This window comes from Capricornis sumatraensis, chromosome 15 (genome assembly GCF_032405125.1).
Source record: "Capricornis sumatraensis isolate serow.1 chromosome 15, serow.2, whole genome shotgun sequence".
Taxonomy (NCBI): domain Eukaryota; kingdom Metazoa; phylum Chordata; class Mammalia; order Artiodactyla; family Bovidae; genus Capricornis; species Capricornis sumatraensis.
This window is the reverse complement of record NC_091083.1, coordinates 5417527-5432798: the sequence shown is the minus strand read 5'-3', so window position 1 is coordinate 5432798 and position 15272 is coordinate 5417527.

Sequence of the window (15272 nt, the reverse complement as noted above, 5' to 3'; positions counted from 1 at the left end):
AATTAAAAGACGCTTACTCCTTGGAAGAAAGTTATAACCAACCTAGACAGCGTATTCAAAAGCAGAGACATTACTTTGCCAACAAAGGTCCGTCTAGTCAAGGCTATGGATTTTCCAGTGGTCATGTATGGATGTGAAAGTTGGACTGTGAAGAAAGCCGAGTGCTGAAGAATTGATGCTTTTGAACTGTGGTGTTGGAGAAGACTCTTGAGGGTCCCTTGGACTGCAAGGAGATCCAACCAGTCCATCCTAAAAGAGATCAGTCCTGGGTGTTCTTTGGAAGGACTGATGCTAAAGTTGAAACTCCAATACTTTGGCCACCTCATGGGAAGAGTTGACTCATTGGAAAAGACTGATGCTGGGAAGGATTGGGGGCAGGAAGAGAAGGGGACGACAGAGCATGAGATGGCTTGATGGACGTGAGTTTGGGTGAACTCTGGGAGTTGGTGATGGACAGGGAGGCCTGGCATGCTGCAATTCATGGGGTCGTAAGGAATCGGACATGACTGAGTGACTGAACTGAACTGAACTGAAGCATTGTTCTAAGCGCTTTATATTTCTAACCCATTATATTCTCACAGTGATTTCTTATCTTAACAGATGAAGAAACTGAAACATGAGCAGGGCAGCAGCTTGTCCATGTGACATTGTTAGGAATGGCAGCAGGACATGGACCTACTAGGTATTTTGGCTCCAGAGTTCAGGTTTTTACCTGGACTTAGCTGAATGACATCCTTTAACGTGGGCAAAGTTTGATCCATGGACCTGCATCACCAGTAGGACCTGGGAGCCTGTTAGAGATGAGGAATCTCAGGCCCTTCCAAAAGCTGTTGATTCAGACCCTGAATTTTAACCCCAGGTGACTTTGACTTTGGACGTGCATAGCAGTGAATGGCAGCTTGCAGCAAGCAGCAGTGAACAGTAGCTGGAAGCAAGGTCTTACTTTCCCAGACCAGGAGTCCTAACCACTGGACCAGAGGGGCCGGCAGTGAGGGCTAGTGTCCCTAGTCCTTCCCTGCCTAGTCAAGAATGAATTCGGGTGAGGAGGTACAAGGTAAAGAGTAAAGTAAGCCTTTGAAAAGTGCATGCAGAAAGGTGCATGGGCAGGCTGAGAGATAGTCACACCTTTGGGAAATTTAACTTCTTTAAAAGAGGCAGTTTTCTGGAACTTGTCTTCCCTCAGGTCCATCTCTTGCTTTGTCCCCTCCCCTGGTTAATTCTCCTTAGGACCCTCCCCTGGGGTTTGCACACCCCTTAGCCAAGATGGATCTTGAAGTGAAGGCTTCTGGGAGGAGCAAGACTCCTTATGGCCTGGAATTATCCTCTGACTTTTGGCTCCAAGAAGCCTTTCTGCATATGTGTCGTGTCTCCCTTATCCTAGAAAGGGGGAAGTGGAGATCCCTTAATCCTTTGCTCAGACAGGATTTTGCCTTTCTTTGTCCTTGCCATGATTATTTTCTTGAGATGCTTACAAGAGACAAAGACTGGCTATTTACCCTGTTTCTGCTGTTACTTCCATTTCAGAGGGCAAACAGGAGACTGGTTGTAAATTCCTCAACTGGAGCCCACCTCTCTCTTGTCTCAGGAAATGCAAAGAGGAGGCTAGCTGGTTGTAAATGTCCAACCCAGAGCCCATCTGTCTCCTTTGGGGGCACATTCACATTGGAGGAGTGCTGCTCCAGAGTGGTATACGTCTGCTCACCTTAACTTTGCATAACTTAGAGTCATCCTAAAGTCCTTTCCTTCTCTCATACCTAGCATCCAAGCCATCAGCAAATTCTGGCAACTGTTACTTAAAATACATTCAGAATCGAATACTCTTTCACCTCCCCCACTGATATCACCCTATTCTCAAGCTCCATCTCTTCTCCCTGGATTTGTCAGTAGACTCCTTGTCTACTTCAGTCTTTCTGTTTGTCTCCCAACCAGCAGCCAGCCTATGAAGAGAGGGTGTCGTTCCACTTAGAATCATCATAGTTTCCTAGCCTACTCAAATCAAAACCCACAAGGCACTACATAATGGCCCCTTGCTTTCTCCTCTCTGACCTCAACACTTTACTCCTGCTCACTTGGCTCCATTCACACTGACTTCCTTACCCTTTAATATGGTAGCAAACCACTCTGAAGTTCCCTGTTCACATCCGCAGGAATCACCTTTCCTGCCTCTATCTGCTCAGCTCCCAGCGCAGCCTTCCTCAGCCACCTTGCATCCAGTAGCCAGACTCCCCCCATCCTAGCTTTCCTGTCCCCCTTCCTCTGTTTGCCTTTCCTCTACTGCATTTTACCAGCATCTGAATACTTTACACCTAAGATTTTTATTTATTATGTCTTAGCTACATTGTAATACAAGGTCCATTCACTGCTATGAATGGTCCTGCACACAGTAGCTGCTCAGACACCTACTGTGAATGAGGTAATGAGTGAATGAAGGAGGAGATACTTAAGTACCGAAGTGAGAGTTAAAGATTAAGTAGGAAATGGCAGTTCCTATTTAAAAAAAAAAAAAATCATCCTTAGACCCTCCATAGGCTAAAATAGCAGATTTTGCTTTAGAGGATATTGTTGGTCCCATGGAAATAGCAGGCAATAATAAACAATTAAAAGTTCTTTTTGAGGCCAAATGAAGCAATGAAACAACTCTAAGTTTCTGCCTCCTAACCTAGATGGTTCAGAAGGTAGTATAGGGGTTTGGTTTGTTTTTTTTTTTAAGGTCAGCTCATCTAGGGGATGCTCTGATGGGTGGGGCTGTGGTGGTTTCATCTGGCAGAGGCCAAGCAGCTGGTTGCTGGTTGACTGGCTGTCAGCTAGTCGGGTTCAGAATGTGCCAGAGACCATGTTGCAGCCTTCATGTGGTTTCCTTGTTTATTCCTCATCACAGTTCAGTGGGGAGCACGCGCTCTCTATGTTAAAGATGAAATAGCAGAGGGCATTTTGCATCCGGAGTCCCTTGGTACTAAGAGTCAGGATTCCCCCTTCTGCAGAGCGTTTTCCCTGGGCTCTTACTCAAGTCTTGCGATGCTCTGTGGGTGCTGGGGGCACGTTCCCTAATACCTGGTTGAAGATGAGAGACCAAATGGTTCCTAAAACTTTAGAGACTGGGCTGAGATTTGGCACTGTATCAGGCGAGTCCTACTATCTCACCTCCTCTCTCCACATTCTACACCGTAACAAGAAGGTGACTAGATACTACTGGCAATTCTACACTTCCGACAAAGAAGTAAATTCCAGCCATTTCCCAGAAGTATTGAATGAGAGGTATTCATTACTTTGGAGAATTTAAAATGACCATGAGATCTCCAGTGCAAATGAATCCACTCGCCTGGGGTTGGACTTCGCATAGCCAAATCTGCTCGTTTAAGAGGCACAGCAATCTGAACATCTTTTTTTGCCGAAACTTGGCCTCTATTCACTGGTGCTGAATAGAAACGTGGAGACAGTTTTGGGTGAAGTAGAAAAGAGTGGCTTTTCTTGCTTTGTCCTACAAAGGGGGCCACAGTGGACCCCAAGACTGTGTGGCCCACCTGGAGCGGTTAGTGAGTTTTACAGTGTTCAGGGAGCAGGGTGTGCTCAGCTCGTGGACAATTTTAGGATTAGTTGGCTTCAAGCTGAAGTTTCATGCATTATCAATCTCCTGGTTCCAACCAGTCTTGGGTCAATGTTCTTGTGGTCAACAGTGTTTATCCAGAGGTCTGCTTCCTGTGAAAACAACTTAGGAATGTGTGTCCGGCCTTTATCTATATTGTTCCGGAAACTGAGAGTGTGGTGGTTCGGCTATGTGGCAGAATTATGATCTAAACTGTTAGCAGTTTCCCAGCCCAAGAGCTATTTTGTTTCTGCATCTTCACATTTCCCAGCCATTAACTCTCGAGTCAGTCTTTTATTTCAGTGTACATGGTTTCACTGTCTCCCTGTGGACAGGACCAGGGCTACATTGATGGAAGGATGGAACGTCCCTGTGTGGTCCAGCTCCTATGGCGGTGCCTGGAAGCACTTTCCCAGAATGCAGTGCTCACTCCCAGGGGTTGGCAAAGAAAGCCCAGGAGGCCAGGCCCAGACATGCCCATGCCTTTAGGGAGGGTTTAGGGCTGCTCTCTGCTACAAAGGGAAAATTGAGCAGTTGTGACAGAGATCATAAAGCCCACACAACTGAAAATATTTGCTGTTTTTAGAAAAATGTCATACCTTCCCTTCAAACCTCAAAATGTCCTAGTAGATAGGACAGTGGCCACCTGGCTCCTCCTCCAAGCCTCCACGCCCTCCATAGGGTCTGCCCAGGGATCACTGCACACTTACAGCTTTGATTGTGAGAAGTCCTGTCTCCTGCCTTCATGTCATCTCAGTATTCAGATTATGCTGGAGGACACATGCTTGCAGCGCAGAAGCTGTCCTTGCTGGGTCATTATAGGCCAGGGTATTTGGTGGAGGGGGAGGGGTTTTGCTTCCATATTAGCCCCAGTGTGACTCCAGAGTATTATAGCCACTGTGACAGTGGCCCACCTCTCAACTGGGTTTTAGAAACTATTTCATTCTCACTGTATCCTCACATGGCTGAAAAAGAGCAAGCTAGTTCTGTGGCCTGTTCTTATAGAGGCACTTATTCCATTTGTGAGGACTCCACCCTTGTGACCTCTCCATCTCCTAAAGACCCTGCTGCCAAAAACCATCACACAGGAAGTTAGAATTCAAATATGGAAGGGGGGCAGTACCTGCTACATGATTTGTGAGGTTCAGGGCAAAATGAAAGTGTGGGAGTCTGTATAAAAATTATTAAGAATTTTAAGACAGTGTCAGCAGTGTACTAAACCAAGCCTGGGCTTTGTGTGCCTACATGGGCTGAACACCCATGAAACCAGACTACAGGAGGGAGATTTCACTGGATGGATTTTTTTATGGAAATAGGAAGGAAGAGGAGGCACTGGAGTAGCTGAAATGAGGGAATGTGTGGAAATTTGGAATTGTCCTTCAGGGGACTTGGAGATAATACTGCCTATGGACTTGAAAGAGAGTTACTGGGCAGAGATAAAAGCCCAGGATTTGTCAGAGAACCTGACTTTGTAAGAATACGGTTGTGACTTTTCACTATTGGATTACAGAAGGTTGGTTATAGGGCTTTAAACAACCTGAATAGTAGGACTGAGGCTTTTCTAGGTATATTTTATTGAAGATCAAAGGAACAAAAGAATAAAAGTTAGTAATCAGGCGAGCAGGAATTACTAAACCCCTGAGGATGGGTCAGGGGAATTACCATGCGTAGAAGGCATTCATATAAGGCCTGAGAGCTGAACAGCCTGTGGGTCAAGGTCTTAAAAATAAATAAATAAATAAATAAATAAGTGTAGAGAAATGATGAAAAGGAAGGAAAATTGGAAGATTGTGGACTGAGATGGTGTTACTGGGATTTTAGATTGTAAGTGTGGAGTTCTGAGTTTGATTAAGTCCAGGATCCGATTCTGTTGACTTGAGGCTGCTTGCAATGATAATGATTTGACTCACAGAACATCAAACTTCAAAAATGTAAATCTTAAGATCTAATGGAGATGAGTTATTCTCCTACACGGAAGGAGCATCCTTAACTACATACAGCAAATTGGGTGTTGATAGATGCTGCTGCATATGGTGTGACAGATGGGAAAATCGGGGAATGTGTTCCTCGCTTGTCACAGACGTGTTTTCTCTTGATGGCTTTGCTCCTTTATGGGCACAGTTGTGCTTCTCACAGTTCTCATCTCCTCCCCTGTCTGCTGCAGAGAAAGGATGTGCCAGGGGGGATTGAGGAAACTGCCTGGCATGTCACTGTCCAGGGAAACACAATACCATTTCTACTCTGATTTTGTAAATACATTTTTTTAAACAAGTTTGTAAAAGTACTACAGACCATGTGTTTACACACATTGGAGTCCATATATTAGGCCCTGAGGTCCCCTTCCCATTAAAACTCCTCCATAAGGCTAATGCTTTTCCTTGATTCTAACAGTGAAAATTAGTTTCTCCTGTTTTGTATTTTATAAGAAAAATTATGCAATATGTACACTTCTGTATTTGACTTCTTATGCTCAACGTTGCATTTGTGAGACTTATCTACATTGTTACATTAACTGGTTTATCCATCCTCATTGCTGTATAATATCTCCTTGTATAAATACACTGCAACTTATTTGTCCATTCTACTATAGGACACTTGAATTATTTCTAGCTTGAGGCTACTAAGAAGAGAGTGGTTTCTTGTTTGTCTTTTGTGAATCTATTTACATTTCTGCCACCCCCTTCTTCTTTTGCCTTGAATCTTTCCCAGCATCAGGATCTTTTTCTTCACATCAGGTGGCCAAAATATTGGAGCCTTAGCTTCCGGCAACAGTCCTTCCAATGAATATTTAGGGTTTATTTCCTTTAGGATTGACTGGTTTGATCTCCTTGCAGTCCAAGGGACTCTCAAGAGTCTTCTCCAATACCACACTTCAACAGCATCAGTTCTTCGACACTCAGCTTTTTTATGATGGTCCAGCTTTTATATCTGTACATGACTACTGGAAAATCCATAGCTTTGACTATACAGACATGAATTTGAACAAACTCTGGGAGATAGTGGAAGACAGAGGAGCCTGGCATGCTACAGTTCATGAGGCTGCAAATAGTTGGATATGACTTAGCAACTAAACAATAGCAATTTTTACATTTCTATTGTGTCTGTACTTAAAGTTGGCATTGCTGGTTCCCAAAATATACCTACATATTCAGTTTTACTCAATAATGTCAAATAGGTTTCAAAAATGATTTAGCTAATTTTCATTTTCATGGCACTGTAGGAGAGTCTCAGTTTCTCCACAAATTTGACAACATTGGGCTTATTTGTCTATTTAAACTTCAATCAGTCTTTTCAGTTGTCCGATATCGCATTGTATTCCTTCCTATTAACCTGGTATGGGCCTAGGACTACGCTGGATTCTGAGGGATGCCCCTAATGTATTTTTCAGGACCTCTCTACTGGCAAGTAAAGGAAACTCAACTTGAACTGCTGTAAATAAACACAGAAATAGATTTTTTTTTTTGTCTGAACTATGGTATGGGAAGGAGGCTGAAGTGGAGACTTAACACTGTCAAGACTCTTGGTCTTTCATCTGGGCCTTTATCTGAGTTTGCAATTCTAGGATAAATAGTGTATGTATCTTGGAGGGGATTTGGGGGCAACAGAATGACAAAATAAATGTAATTTTAAAAAGTCTGGTAGTGGTGTGTTGAACTGGCAATATGGAGACACGAGGCTAAGGGGGTGGAGAAATTTTAGCATGTGGATATTTGGAAGACATTGCAAATATCAAGTATCTGAGGACCTTGACAACTGAATGGTTTGTCATGATGAAAGTGGAGAAATTAATCAAATTAGTTATGAGGGTAGAGTGATGTTTGGTTTACAAGCATAAGCCTAAAATTAATACCATCCATTTCTAATGATGAATCACTTATTCAGGACAGAAAATTCAGTTGAGCACAGATCACAGATTCTTCTGTCCTAATAAATATAGGATGTTGAGGGTTTGATACATTGCTGTGTAATATATAACCCCAACATTGGTGGCTTAAAACGACTGTACAGATTTTCTGGTGATCTCTCATGATTCTGAGGGCTCTGAGGGCTCAGGGCTCAGCTTGGCAGGGTAGCTCATGGGGCTGTGGTCATGTTGTCAGGGAGGCTGATGTCCTCTGAAGACTTCCTTGGGCATATGTCTGGTGGTCAGAGACTGGAAGCTCAGTTGACAATATCACCTGAGACGCCTACACATGGTCTTCCCTTGTGGCATGGACTTCCTTACAGCCTGGTGGCTGGATTCCAAAAGCAAGTTTCCCAACAGACCAAGGCAGCTGTAAGTGCCTTACTTATGATACAGTCTCAGAAGTCTCAGAGTGTTATTTCTTTCTGTTCTGTTGGTAAAGGCAGTCACAAAACATCTGTCTAAGTTCAAGGGGAAAGGAAACAGCCTCATGACTTGATGGAATGGATGCTACCATCACATTGTAAGAAGAACATATGAAATGGGATTTGGAAAATCTTTGAAAAATTCCATCTGCTACACACCTACAGTAACAACAATTCAAAAGTGGAGGTAATTCCTGTTTCTGCTCTTTTTTTTGGTGTATTTCTAAGAATTGATAAGAAAATGAACCAGAATGAGCGCAAAATGAATGGACAACAAAGAGATCAGAAGTATGAATTGTTGCCATAAGGATTTAACCAGATTTAAGATTCTGGATATCTTTTTGGGTGTTAGTTCTAAAAGGTCTTGTAGGTCTTCATAGAACCATTCAACTTCAGCTTCCTCAGTGTTACTGGTTGGGGCATAGACTTGGATTACTGTGATATTGAATGATTTGCCTTGGAAACGAACAGAGATCATTCTGTTGTTTTTGAGATTGCATTCAAGTACTGCATTTCGGACTCTTTTGTTGACCATGAAGGTTACTCCATTTCTTCTGAGGGATTCCTGCCTGCAGTAGTAGATATAATGGTCATCTGAGTTAAATTCACCCATTCCAGTCCATTTTAGTTCGCTGATTCCTAGAATGTCGATGTTCACTCTTGCCATCTCCTGTTCAACCACTTCCAATTTGCCTTGATTCATGGACCTGACATTCCAGGTTCCTATGCAATATTGCTCTTTACAGCATTGGACCTGGCTTCTCTCACCAGTCACATCCACAACTGGGTATTGTTTTTGCTTTGGCTCCATCCCTTCATTCTTTCTGGAGTTATTTCTCCACTGATCTCCAGTAGCATATTGGGTACCTACTGACCTGGGGAGTTCCTCTTTCAGTACCCTATCATTTTGTCTTGTCATACTGTTCATGGGGTTCTCAAGGCAAGAATACTGAAGTGGTTTGCCATTCCCTTCTCCAGTGGACCACATTGTGTCAGACCGCTCCACCATGACCTACCCATCTTGGGTGGCCCCACAGGGCATGGCTTAGTTTCATTGAGTTAGACAAGGCTGTGGTCCTAGTGTGATTAGATTGACTAATTTTCTGTGATTATGGTTTCAGTGTGTCTGCCCTCTTGCAACACCTACCGTTTTACTGGGGTTTCTCTTACCTTGGACGTGGGGTGTCTCTTCACGGCTGCTACAGCAAAGTGCAGCCACTGCTCCTTACATTGGACAAGGGGTATCTCCTCACTGCCGCCCAGCTTGACCTTGAAGTTGATCAGTTCTATGAAGACCTACAAGACCTTTTAGAACTAACACCCCAAAAAGATGTCCTCTTAATTATAGGGGACTGGAATGCAAAAGTACGAAGTCAAGAAACACCTGGAGTAACAGGCAAATTTGGCCTTGGAATATGGAAAGAAGCAGGGCAAAGACTAAAGAGTTTTGCCAAGAAAATGCACTGGTCGTAGCAAACACCCTCTTCCAACAACACAAGAGAAGACTCTACATATGGACATCACCAGATAGTCAACACCGAAATCAGATTGATTATATTCTTTGCAGCCAAAGATGGAGAAGCTCTATACAGTCAACAAAAACAAGACCAGGAGCTGACTGTGGCTCAGATCATGAACTCCTTATTGCCAAATTCAGACTCAAATTGCAGAAAGAAGGGAAAACCACTAGCCCATTCAGGTATGACCTAAATCAAATCCCTCATGATTATACAGTGGAAGTGAGAAATAGATTTAAGGGCCTAGATCTGATAGATAGAGTGCTGATGAACTATGGATGGAGGTTTGTGACATTGTACAGGCGACAGGGATCAAGACCATCCCCATGGAAAAGAAAGGCAAAGAAACAAAATGGCTGCCTGAGGAAGCATTACAAATAGCTGTGAAAAGAAGAGAAATAAAAAGCAAAGGAGAAAAGGGAAGATATAAGCATCTGAATGCAGAGTTCCAGAGAATAGCAAAAAGAGATAAGAAAGCCTTCCTCAGTGATCAATGCAAGGAAAGAAGAAAACAACAGAATGGGAAAGACTAGAGATCTCTTCAAGAAAATTAGAGATACTAAGAGAACATTTCATGCAAAGATGGGCTCGATAAAGGACAGAAATGGTATGGACCTAACAGAAGAAGAAGATATTAAGAAGAGGTGGCAAGAATACACAGAAGAACTGTACAAAAAAGATCTTCATGACCAAGATAATCACAATGGTATGATCACTCGTTTAGAGCCAGACATCCTGGAATGTGAAGTCAGGTGCGCCTTAGAAAGCATCACTATGAACAAAGCTAGTGAAGGTGATGGAATTCCAGTTGAGCTGTTTCAAATCCTGAAAGATGATGCTGTGAAAGTGCTGCACTCAATATGCCAGCAAATTTGGAAAACTCAGCAGTGGCCACAGAACTGGTAAAGGTCAGTTTTCATTCCAATTCCAGAGAAAGGCAATGCCAAAGAATGCTCAAACTACTGCACAATTGCATTCATCTCACACGCTAGTAAAGCAATGCTCAAAATTCTCCCACCCAGGCTTCAGCAATACATGAACCGTGAACTTCCTGATGTTCATGCTGGTTTTAGAAAAGGCAGAGGAACCAGAGATCAAATTGCCAACACATGTCGGGTCATGGAAAAGCAAAAGAATTCCAGAAAAACATCTATTTCTGCTTTATTGACTATGCCAAAGCCTTTGACTGTATGTATCACAATAAACTGTGGAAAATTCTAAGAGATGGGAATACCAGAGCACCTGACCTGCCTCTTAAGAAACCTTTCTGCAGGTCAGGAAGCAACAGTTAGACATGGAACAACAGACTGGTTCCAAATAGGAAAAGGAGTACGTCAAGCCTGTATATTGTCACCCTGCTTATTTAACTTCTATGCAGAGTACATCATGAGAAATGCTGGACTGGAAGAAACACAAGCTGGAATCAAGATTGCTGGGAGAAATATCAATCACCTCAGATATGCAGATGATACCACCCTTATGGCAGAAAGTGAAGAGGAACTAAAAATCCTGTTGATGAAAGTGAAAGAGGAGAGTGAAAAAGTTGGCTTAAAGCTCAACATTCAGAAAACGAAGATCATGGCATCTGGTCCCATCATTTCATGGAAATAGACTGGGAAACAATGGAAACAGTGTCAGACTTTATTTTTTTGGGCTCCAAAATCACTGCAGATGGTGATTGCAGCCATGAAATTAAAAGACGCCTACTTCTTGGAGGGAAAGTTATGAGCAAACTAGATAGCATATTTAAAAACAGAGACATTACTTTGCCAACAAAGGTCTGTCTAGTCAAGGCTATGGGTTTTCCAGTGGTCACGTATGGATGTGACAGTTGGACTGTGAAGAAGGCTGAGCACCGAACAGTTGATGCTTTTGAGCTGTGGTGTTGGAGAAGACTCTTGAGAGACCCTTGGACTGCAAGGAGATCCAACCAGTCCATTTTGAAGGAGATCAGCCCTGGGATTTCTTTGGAAGGAATGATGCTAAAGCTGAAACTCCAGTACTTTGGCCCCCTGATATGAAGAGTTGACTCACTGGAAAAGTTTCTGATGCTGGGAGGGATTGGGGGCATGAGGAGAAGGGGACAATAGAGGATGAGAATGTTGGATGGCATCCCTGACTGATAGACGTGAGTCTGAGTGATCTCTGGGAGTTGGTGATGGACAGGGAGGCCTGGCGTGCTGCAATTCATGGGTTCGCAAAGAGTCGGTTACCACTGAGCTACAGAACTGAACTGAACTGAATATTCCAGACTGATACAGCTTTCTACCTCAGTAAAAGAAAAGTAAACTCAGAATGATGAAACTGCTGAGGTGAAGCAGGTCATTGGGGAATATCCAGCACATTCCCCCATCTCCAGACAAAACCAAGTGTAACACCAAGGAGAAATTTAAAAATCACCCTGTGTGGAATGTACCCATACATGGAGATTCTACAGAAATTTTTGATTGTGTGTTGCAGGTTTATTAAAGAATTTGAAACCTTTAAAATTTTTAAAATGCTAACAGTGTTTATATTTCCCTCACCATTACATCTCATGGTATCATTACAATTTCAGATTCAGGTGTGAATCCGAAATATGCAAACAGATCCTGTCAATACCCATGGGGTGAAAAATCTGCGCTAAACCAAAATGTAGCTTTTCATTCTCTTAAATGTTTCTCTTTCCTTTCCAGAAATATCTTACTGTTGCAGGAAGGGGAACCCTTCCAGGGCTGGAGAGTGGACTCTTGTTTAATGCTTGGGGATGAATTATCCCAGGAGACATGCATGCTGACAAAGAGGCTTTACTGAGAAGGGGCTCCCTGGGCAGAAAGCAGCCGGGTGAGGCAACCCAGGAGAACAGCTTCACTGCATGGCTCGCAGTCTTTTATGGTGAGGGGTTAGTTTCTGGGTTGTCTCTGCCCATCATTCTGACCCAGGGCCCTTCCTGGTGGCTCGTGCATTGCTCAGCCAAAAGGGATTCCAGCAAGTAGGATTCTGGGAGTTTGCTAGGACATGTGGTGTCTCCCTTCGATGTTTTCTGAATTTCTCCAGTTGCTGTGGCTTGTTAATTCCATGTTCTTTATCAGGACAGCCTGTTGTAAAATAACTCATACCAGTGGTTTCTATGGTGCCCCGCCAGGGTGGGTGGTTTCAGTGTTTCCTCTAACATGAATACTAGATATTCCAAGATCTGCTAACCATACAGCCACCAAATAATTGAAGCCAAAGACTTACTTTAAGAGGAGAATCTATGTCCAAATAAAACTTATTTGCAAAGAAACAGTCAGTCTTTAAAATAGAAAACTGATCATTGTCAAGATGCTCACTCATCCTCATCCTCTGGATAGTAGCCTCATTGTGTGGGGTTTGCCAAGCTGTCCAGCTGCCTCCTCTCCCATGTCTGTCTCCCTCCGTCTGTCTCCTCTTCTTCTCCTGTGTGACCATAAGACCCAGGGCTCCACAGAACTTGGTTGAAAATCATGGGTTCCTTAGAATTCTGAGTAGATGGGTAAGAATGATTAGGAGGGAGCTTTTGAAGTACTCTCTGCATGGCATTACCATCACTATCATTATGATTACATGATGATTACATTGTGATGATTACAATATCACTATTGTAATCATCTTTAGAAACACTAAAAACCTAAACCTGCATGTTCATAAGCTCCGTACAAGGTCAAATAGAGAGGAAGTAGACAATTAACTCATTTGAAGAAAAACAGCCCGGGCTGACAAGGCACTAAAAACAAAGCATGGGGGATATAATTTCCCCAATTCAGAGTTAATATTAACATTTTTAATCTATTCTATCCAAAGTACTTAATATCCCCAGGCAACAGTTCTAAGAGAGGTGAATGGGACTGGGAGTGACCAGCCTTGCACTGATTTCAAATCCAAGAAGAGAGATGCAAGATCTGTGCTGGGCTATGGGAGTCTCTTCTTTGTTAGAAGTCCAACTTCCTTTTCTTATGCCCAAGCTACCTCTCCAGGTATAGTGGGGCAGTCCATCACAGAGTCCTGTAAACTTCACTGCAACCATGGCCTGCAGCCCAAAATATTGTTAACAGGCAGATCCTGATTCAGTAGGTCTGGGGTAGAGACAACGTCCCATATTTATAATAAGCCCCTAGATGATGTCCAAAGATCACACTTGGGGACAAAGTGTTTAGAGAGACATCCTTAGAGTGTTCGAATGCATTGATTTACCAGGTTACAACTACCTGAACAAAAAAGGGAGTACTTGGGAATTTCTGGCTCATCAATTGGAAACAGTGACAAATTCCATCTACTTTCTAATACTTACTGGTGGCTAGACAAGGTTAATTAGTAGTTATAAGTACCGATTAAAAAAAAATGGAAGAGGTTCTGTATATACTCTTGTATCGCAGGTGGATTCTTTACCATCTGAGCCAAAGCCTGACTCTATGCATACATGTATATATATATAAAGAATATACTATATATTATTTAATATACTAAAGCAAACACGCATATATGTTTAAATATAAAACTTATTCCATCCATCAAGAATGTGCCATTTAAGAAACTAGAAAGATGGCACTGATGAACCTTTATGCAGGCAGCAGTGGAGACACAGACATGGAGAACAGACTTACGGATGCTGGGGAGGGGAGGAAGGAGAGGGTGGGCTGTATGCAGAGAGTAACACGGGCGCATGTACACTACCATATGTAAACTAGATAGCCAATGGGAGTCTGCTGTGTGACTCAGGGAACTCAAACTGGGGCTCTGTAACAACCTAGAGGGGTGGAATGGGGAGGGGGGAGGGAGGTTCAAGAGGGAGGGGACATTTGTATACCTATGGCTGATTCATGTTGAGGTTTGGCAGAAATCAACAGAGTAACGTAGAGCATTTACCCTTCAGTTAAAAATAAATAAAATTTAAAAAGAATGTGCCGTTTATACTTTCCTGTTAAACTCGTGTAGAACAAGTTTCACAGTGGGCTTTGAAAAGAAAGACAATGCTAACTAATTGCATCACTTTAGGCCCTTCGTTTATATCAGCAAGAATGAATTGGGTATCTATTGTGTCTCAAGCATTGGAAGGCAAGTAAGATAATGTCCTGACCTTTGGGGCGGGGGACGGTGATTCAGAGTCTTGTGCAAGAGACAGATACCCGTTTCTAAGCAGTGTGGCAATTTTATAACAGATAGCTCCACGGAAGTTCTCTCTCCATATGTCTGAGAAGACATTTCTGTTTACAAACTTGTTATTGAGACTTTCAACAAAGCAGGTGCAAAATGAGAAAGAATTCTTACCCTGGAAAGCATATGGCTCCAGCAGATGACTGTTTTCTTAGTAGAGGAAACTGTCTAACAGTGAGAAAATGTCAGAAGCTTAAGTGAATGAAACGAAATCACAAATTCTTGACAACCTGCCAGATTGACTCTCCTGTGAAAACTAATGTTTGTTGTTTTGAAATGACGTACTTTCTCTTTTTTGAGGCCCTCTACTTAATATGTGAGTTTAGTCTGTGGCCATTAGCTCAGCTCTCTCTCTCCTTGGGAGGTAATGACTTCTATGAAAAGCCCTGAGATCAATTATGGATTGTGTCCGCATAATAACTTCTTTCCTCCAAGAAGATCTAAGTTTCAGCCTTTCTCTAATATTCTCAGATCAGTGACCAGAAGGTTTATCAAACTCTCCAGAACTGTGGCCAGCTCCTACAGAACTTCTGTGAGAGTAATTTAGAAATACAGGCATCGAGTTATGAAAACGACATCCCTTCTGCTGCAGTTATGTCTCAAGGCTTCATTTTATCCTCCAGCACCCCTTCATTGGGTCCACAGATCCCATATGCTCATGGGGCTGTCCCGATTTCCTCAATTCAGAAAAC